At 44.0% G+C, this 8727-nt stretch overlaps 2 long non-coding RNA genes across 2 annotated transcripts; one reads left to right on the top strand and one right to left on the bottom strand.

Annotated features, from left to right (window-relative positions):
• Window positions 1-2310, top strand: LOC121399328. Its single transcript, XR_005964921.1, has 3 exons — window positions 1-633; window positions 719-778; window positions 1677-2310. It is a non-coding gene; the product is annotated as an uncharacterized LOC121399328 (long non-coding RNA).
• A 2292-nt stretch (window positions 2311-4602) lies between these two features.
• LOC121398413 lies at window positions 4603-5653 on the bottom strand. Its single transcript, XR_005964297.1, has 2 exons — window positions 4875-5653; window positions 4603-4777 (listed from the first exon to the last, which is right to left on the bottom strand). It is a non-coding gene; the product is annotated as an uncharacterized LOC121398413 (long non-coding RNA).
• Window positions 5654-8727: the final 3074 nt, after the last annotated feature.

The raw sequence follows: 8727 nt of genomic DNA, 5'->3' as shown, positions 1-8727 counted from the left end.
GTTATCATTTTAGACAGTCATATCATTCTATTCCAGTCTCTGATTTCTAGGAATGTATGGTTGCTATGGTAATTTACATCCTAGCAACCACATTTTCAAAATCGTCTACTGTAGAGCTTATATAAAAAAAAACAGAATATTGGGTACCAGAGGAAAACATTACTTTAAGGTTAACAAACCCTTTAACTTCAGTGTGTAAAAGTGTGAAGCAACATATGTAGAGCCTACAGCACCTGTATTGTCACTTATTACATTCTGTGCTTCTCACATCATTGCAAACAGGGCCTTTGTGTCATGTATTTAACTTTTCAACCTTAGCATCTCCCTTGCAGTGCCCTGATAGACTCCACTTGGACTTTAACATATCGTTTCCTCGCCCATTACATTTGAGTTATTATTTTAAAGGCTAACTTAAATATTTCAGAAACATGTTGTAGGTTTGTCCATCAGCCTAATAAACAAGTACAATTGTAGTAGCTTATGACTGACAAATTTATTTTGCACATTTCTTAACAATTGCAGCACCACCGCGGACAGCGCCACAACCCACGGACAGTGACCAGGACCTTGATCCTCAGCAGCCCCAGGAAGAGGGTGAGGCTGCAGAGAGCCCTAGAGCCCCACAAGCTCAAGGTACAGACATGTTTGTGTTTGTGGCCAATGTAGTTGCTTCCTCAAATTGTTTGCAACATTACTAATTTCCAATTTCACATTACAGAACATCGAGCTCCCCGGCGTGCCCAGTCGCCAGCTGTGCTACCTGTGGTGCCCCCCAGACGTAAGAGCCCTTCCTTTATTTGTCTGTGTCTGTGTCCCAAAGATGCAAAGCACATTTACTGAGTCCCTCATGCAGCCTACTTTATGTGCCTCTTCAGTGTTAATGAAAAGCAGTAGGTTGTTAAAGACAGATTTTGGATAGAATATACATTTTGGGCATTTCCTTATGCGACCAAAGTGTCAATTATATCAGATTCTTCTGCTGCTCTGGCTCTGCATCTCTCCCTTCCTCTTCCTGTGCCCCCCCATTCTGACTGTCAGCCTGAAATCACCATACAGCGCTACTACTATTTCACTCTCTCTCAGCCCCACTTTAAAATCCTACTGATGTCTTTGTGACTGCCCTTGACTATTGGCTCTGCTCAGCGTACATTCTCACCTGTTGACTCGACACTTTTCTTTTTCCTTTTACATGGTCCATCTTGCTCCCCCTCACTCCAAGCCATCCACCGTCTCAAGATTTACTCTGGCTCCTCATGCCTCATAGTAGTTTTCTCACTCCATGCTGTCTCTCCGGTCTCCCTTTCCACTTGCAGGTTCCCTCTCTGTTCTTGCTCCCACCTCCTATACCACCCCTCTGTCAAGTTTCACTCCCCTCTCCCAGGTTCAATCACCACTCTCATTGTGTGTCTCATACTATCTCCTTAACTTGCAGCTGATGACAAACAAGGCAAACAAAAAACACATATATTTTGACTAGATACACATTAATGTTCCATTTCAAATCCAGTATTGGAATGATTTAGCCCCCCCCCCACACCCAAACATGGAAACACCCAACACCAATTTATCTTCTAAGATTATCTTTGTGAGCTTCCTTTCCCACCTTTGTTTTTTTGTTATGGGTTATGCACATGTCCAATAAATTTATCGATGTTTATATTTGTTTTTTGTTGTAGGTGATGCTGCTGAAGCAGGTGCTGCAGCTCCTGTTGCTGCTGCACCAATTGGAGGACCACCACAGGAGCAACCACAGCGACTGGATGAGAGACGTGGGCACTATGTGGGGCTTATGGGAATTCTCATACAACAGCAACGCCGCCACAGTCTCTGGATGCGAAGATGGTTTGCTCACATGCATGCCGCCTTCCGTGATGGTATGCAGAGCATGGAGCAAACCCTCCAAAGAAGCATCCAGGACCTGGTGGCGGCTATTCGAGAACTGCCTCACCAACCACGGGGTTCTGCTGAGGGTCCAGTCCCTGGTCCTGCTGCTGCTCCCCCTACTCCCCCTGCATCTCCTCAGCAGCGCAGAGGAAGGGGGCGTGGAAGGGGACAAGGTCCTGTCCGAGGGGATAAGCGCAAACGTCCCTAGCTCCAGTCTGTGTCACTTCTCAAACTGACACTGGCCTCTTTGCCCATTTTATCCTGGCAAAGAACTTCGCCCAATTCACGCTTCAGGTGTGACTTTGTCCGTTACCCAGCAATGGGACTGACATCCAAACAACACATCCCATTGTTTAGACCATGCTGCATTCTCTTCACTGAGGGGTGCCATTTTAAGATCTATTGGCACCCTTTCCAATAACATCTGGAAAAGCACTTACAAACATCAAAGTGCATTTGCTCTAACATATTTGTGTATTTTGGGTGTTATCAGCACCAAGGTGTGCCATATCTACCATCCATTGGCACCCTTTTCCAATAACATCTGGAAAAGCACTTACAAACATCAAAGTGCATTTGCTCTAACATATTTCTATAGTAATGCTGCAGTGTTTCCCAAAACATTCACTTGGGACAAAAATGTTACATGTAAGGCTCAAAGAATTGAAATACTACTCTTTTGCTTGTGTATTTTTCACTAATTACTTCAAACATAACATATGTTAACATATGCTACCACTGGCCTACTTTGGCTACCCAGCACTCCTAATAGGTGCCAACGCCTACTACCTCCTCCTCCTCCTCCTCCACCTGTGCTCATTCAATAGCAAGTCCTAGGTGTATGATATGCCTTATAGGCACAAATGGTTGTTACTTTGCACAAGAAGTTATGTGGCCTACCTCTGGCCTACTTTGGCTACCCAGCACTCCTAATAGGTGCCAACGCCTACTACCTCCTCCTCCTCCTCCTCCACCTGTGCTCATTCAATAGCAAGTCCTAGGTGTATGATATGCCTTATAGGCACAAATGGTTGTTACTTTGCACAAGAAGTTATGTGGCCTACCTCTGGCCTACTTTGGCTACCCAGCACTCCTAATAGGTGCCAACGCCTACTACCTCCTCCTCCTCCACCTGTGCTCATTCAATAGCAAGTCCTAGGTGTATGATATGCCTTATAGGCACAAATGGTTGTTACTTTGCACAAGAAGTTATGTGGCCTACCTCTGGCCTACTTTGGCTACCCAGCACTCCTAATAGGTGCCAACGCCTACTACCTCCTCCTCCTCCACCTGTGCTCATTCAATAGCAAGTCCTAGGTGTATGATATGCCTTATAGGCACAAATGGTTGTTACTTTGCACAAGAAGTTATGTGGCCTACCTCTGGCCTACTTTGGCTACCCAGCACTCCTAATAGGTGCCAACGCCTACTACCTCCTCCTCCTCCTCCACCTGTGCTCATTCAATAGCAAGTCCTAGGTGTATGATATGCCTTATAGGCACAAATGGTTGTTACTTTGCACAAGAAGTTATGTGGCCTACCTCTGGCCTACTTTGGCTACCCAGCACTCCTAATAGGTGCCAACGCCTACTACCTCCTCCTCCTCCACCTGTGCTCATTCAATAGCAAGTCCTAGGTGTATGATATGCCTTATAGGCACAAATGGTTGTTACATTGCACAAGAAGTTATGTGGCCTACCTCTGGCCTACTTTGGCTACCCAGCACTCCTAATAGGTGCCAACGCCTACTACCTCCTCCTCCTCCTCCACCTGTGCTCATTCAATAGCAAGTCCTAGGTGTAGGATATGCCTTATAGGCACAAATGGTTGTTACTTTGCACAAGAAGTTATGTGGCCTACTTCGGCTACCCAGCACTCCTAATAGGTGCCAACGCCTACTACCTCCTCCTCCTCCTCCTCCACCTGTGCTCATTCAATAGCAAGTCCTAGGTGTATGATATGCCTTATAGGCACAAATGGTTGTTACTTTGCACAAGAAGTTATGTGGCCTACCTCTGGCCTACTTTGGCTACCCAGCACTCCTAATAGGTGCCAACGCCTACTACCTCCTCCTCCTCCTCCTCCACCTGTGCTCATTCAATAGCAAGTCCTAGGTGTATGATATGCCTTATAGACACAAATGGTTGTTACTTTGCACAAGAAGTTATGTGGCCTACCTCTGGCCTACTTTGGCTACCCAGCACTCCTAATAGGTGCCAACGCCTACTACCTCCTCCTCCACCTGTGCTCATGCAATAGCAAGTCCTAGGTGTATGATATGCCTTATAGGCATAAATGGTTGTTACTTTGCACTATCAAGCATTGTTGTTGTCCAACACTCTACCTGGCCAGCACTAATCTCATATTGTTGATGCTTTTCAACTGGCCAAATTGTCATATATTGACAAGTGTCATTTGTACATCATATTGATTGTTATATTATTGTTTTGGACACAAGCTTATCAGGGCCAAATTTTTGGATACTGTTTAATGTAAAGTTGGCCATGATGAATCCTGGGGTGCATTAGCAATGTTATGCAACAAATGCTTTGTAAAACCTTTGTAAAGCTTTTGCCCTTTAGTGGTCTATAGGGGCTGCTATATTTTGAAATATATGTTGAGAACAAATTCCTCCTGTGCCTTCCAGCTAAGGTACATATTTTAAGGTTTTCAAATAACTATTGTATGTTCCAAAAACAAAGAAACAAACTTTCTACAGATATATATTGTCTTTTTATTGTTGTTCAACGGTTTTGGATTTTGACAAAGATTGTGTCAGTAAAGCCACTAAAACATTACTGGGTGTGTTTGTTTTTCTTTTTTGACAAGGTGCTAGTCCAAAATAGTAACATGGGTAATGTCATTTCAAACAAGAAAACAGAAGAAGCCATACCTGTGGATCAAACAAGAAAAATGCATTAACACAAATCCAAACAAATTTAAGTAGCCACACAAAAGCCTGTCATTGCTAAACAAACACTGCCACTTACTGATATGTTATTGAAAGGTGACTCCACCCAGGTTCAAATGAGCCAAACAGCTTTCAGTTCATCACATCTGTCGGTTGTGTTGAGTCCAATTTAGTGGGTCAGGAAAAGTTTGCACATGGAGAGGCTGCAAAGTCACATCAATAATATGGTAAGTTGTTAGCAATATATTTTTACATTCCCTGAGTAATTCCTAAATACCCGAATAACGGAGTTTTAGGCGTGGCCAATCAGTCAGTGTCCATGTCTGTATCCTCTGTGGGCAAGTACCAAGATAATAAAGTAGAGTACCACACACATGAACCACAACCATAACACAGTAGGAGGCCAGAAAGCTGAAATGACAAGTACAGATAATGCTTTCTCTTGAATATGTGTATACACATGGAAATTTGTTTATCATCTCATCATTTTTCTGCTTACAGCATAAGATGTTACAGGAAAGCATTCACTGTTAGGGGCACGTCAGCACATCACCATCAGCAGGCTGTTCATTTGGAAGAAAAGTATAAAAAATTGTTTACTTTCCAGATATCCATTCCAAACAATTTCATTTCACAACAATCATATAAGGCCTAATAATCGAGATTGGTTATAAAGACCTGACATATAACACTCATGACAAGGCAAACATATTAAGGCCAAACAACTGACCTAGGAATTAATGGATTTCAGACATTTGAGTTGATCTAGATCATGACATTACTAAACCTCATTACAGGGGAGCGCAGGAGTAGACGCATGCAGTTGTTTTCAATGGGGCTGTACAGATTGAGACGCAACATGCTAAATTTTTCTTGTGTTTGTGGAGTACAGTCCCATTTCAAACAACTGAATGCGTCTACTCCTGTGCTCCGCCGGGGCTAAACACAAAAACAGAACGCAGGGGAGCGCAGCTTCAAATGCTCGTGTGAAAGAGGGCTAAAGGTTAACCAAATGACCAGATTTACATTGGAAAAACATGGTTTGAAAGGTAACTGACAAGATTGCAAACAATCACAAAAAAAGCACTTCGGAATAGGGCCCAAAAAAATATGTACCACTATTTGGCCCTTGAGAAGTCTTAACTAGTACAAATTAACTATTTTTGTGTGGTTTGTTCAACTTACAACTAAAAGTGGGCACGGATGAGCCTTTCACGCACTCTTCTTCCCTCTGGTTGGTTGTCCCTCTGTCTGGCAACATACCCCTCAATCCCAGGTTCCAGGTCATCATCAATGTCTGCAGGTAATCCATGCTCCCTTGCCACATTATGCAGCATGGCACAGACAGTGATGATTTGTGAAACCTTCTGGGGGGAATAAAGCAGAGCTCCCCCAGTGACTGAGAGGCATCGGAAGCGAGATTTGAGCACCCCAAAGAGGCGCTCAATGATATTACGTGTCTTCCGATGGGCACGATTGTACCTACGTTGGGCAGGTGTTTGGGCAAACCTCACAGGGGTCATCAACCAAGGCAGAAGTCCATATCCTGCGTCTCCTAAAAATGTAAACCAAAATATATTATAGTAATTGATTCCAGTTGTCTGTTGTGTTGACTATTCCAATGGTGTAGTTATGTCCATTGTGTAGTAGTACAATCTTTACAAACAGATCTACACACAAATTCTTTGCTGTTGGGGTACTTACTTTACCCCTTTTGTTAGCCAAACAACATTGCTGGCACAATAAAAGAGGGAATTCCCCTCCCCCCAAATGTTAAAAATTGTGTGTGTGCAGATCCATTAAGAAATCATCCACTTAACACATCTCACCTGTAAACTGAATCAGGTGGCAAGAATTAAGAGCCCTAACAAAGTGAGCTGATTGAACTAAACTACAGGTCCCAAGATGCATAGTGCATCTATTGTAGCCAGACTGAAAATAGGGCAACATTTCTGGAAAATACATACATATCACCTTTAAAATAATATTTGAAGTGTCTTTGTATGAAATTGCAAATATAACTTACCCACAAGCCAGCCGTCCGGCATTTCTCCTTGGGTAAATAGGCCATGGAGAGCTGACTGACGCAGGATAGTGGCATCATGGACACTTCCAGGAAAGCCAGATCTCACACTCATGATGCGCATGTTGGAATCACACACCACCTGCACATTGATGGAATGGGAGCGCTTACGATTTCGGTAGCGCTCCTGCTGATGGCGAGGTGGTGTGAGCGCAACATGAGTGCAATCAATGGCTCCTAGGCAATTTGGAAATTGGCCAATTAGGAAAAAAATCCTGTTTTAATCTTATCCACTCTGCCTGAGTTGAGGGGAAGAAAATGAGCCTTCGCGAGTGCTGCAGTAGTGCCCTGAGCACTTGTGCTAACATCCTGCTAAAGGTGGGCTGGCTCATGCCAATGAGGCGTGAAGAAACCTGCTGGAAACTGCCAGTGCCCAGGAAATGCAAAACTGCAAGCAGCTTGCACATCCCAGGCACTGCCCGAGACCGTGCCGTCACAGGTTCAATAGCCTCACTGATGAGACCATAAACCTGCACTATGCCGGCACGACTCAGGCGGAACATCCTCACAACCTCATCATCAGACAACTCGTCCAAACAAAGTACAGGTCTCCTGAAGTGACGAGGCTGCCTGATCCTAGCAGGGACAAGGTGTTCCTGCTCCTCATCCTGCTCTTCTGCCTCCAAAATGGCGGTTACCAAAAATTCCATTTTTTAAAATTTCTTAGTCAAATGGCATCTGGTGGGGGGGTTTTTATAAGTAAGCCAGTGTTTCCCAGCATTCCATGCAGCTTGGAAACATTTAACCATTTAGTGAAGCGTAAGGATAGATAGGGCCAATTAATATTTGAATTGATGTTGTAAAAAAATAGAAATCAAAAATTATGTTTTAAGCCATTGATACTTGAAAATCTTAGCTTATATTCTGATAGATGCCAAAACAAACATGTTTCTGGTGTCAGTATTTATTTTAATGTAATTCCCCAAACCTCTAGTGCAGCCAGAACTAAAAAACAGTTTCTAACAGTTTATAAAGTGATCCCTAGGTGTCACTATACACCCACAACAGTGGAGAGCACCAGCAAAAAAAATCGAAGAAAATCGAATAGTCGAAGATGGTTTACTTCGACCGTTCGATTCGAATCATATCATATTCGAACGTCGAAGTCCAAAATCAACTTCGGTAGGTCAAAGATGGGGTACAAATAAAACTTCGGGTGAAGATTTCATAAATAAGGTATCCTTCGAGTCGAGTCGAATAGTCGAATAGGCGAAATAATACATCCTTCGATAATCGTACTTGTCCACTTCGATTATCGAATTTGACTATTCACCTGATCGGAGGATTGCTCGACCGTTCGAATCGAAGGTCGAATTCGAAGTAAAAAAACAGTCGAGGCTTAGTGAATCTGCCCCAGAGAGTAGTATTGTCTCAATTAAGATAAGCAATTAAGCCCCTAGAGCCACACAGGGCCGCTCCGGCCATGAGGCAAGGTGAGAATCTTGCCTCAGGCGGCACGGAGTGGCCAGTTACCAGGGGCGGCAAAAAGCCGCCTCTGGTAACTTTAAGAGCCGAATTTCCGTTTTTTAAAACGGAAATTCGGCTCTTCTAGCGCAGCGAGCGCAATAGCGCTCGCTGCACTAGTGATGCGGCCCCTCTTCCACCCGCTCCGACGCTGGTAGTTAGAAGAGCGGAGCAGGAGGAGGGGCGGCATTGGGGCTGCTGCCTCAGGCGGCAGCAGCCCCTGAAACGTGCCTGGAGCCACAGAGTGTTTAAAAATGGTGCCTGGAGAGCTATATTGCAGAAGATCCACCAGTGTGATATTCTTCAAGATTCCCCCTTTCGGGTATATACTCACAAGATTTCTTGGATTTTTGATGCATATAGTAATGTTCGTTCTTCACCTTAT

This window comes from Xenopus laevis, chromosome 1S, assembly GCF_017654675.1.
Source record: "Xenopus laevis strain J_2021 chromosome 1S, Xenopus_laevis_v10.1, whole genome shotgun sequence".
Classification (NCBI taxonomy): Eukaryota; Metazoa; Chordata; class Amphibia; order Anura; family Pipidae; genus Xenopus; species Xenopus laevis.
This window is presented reverse-complemented; position numbering and strand designations above follow the sequence as displayed.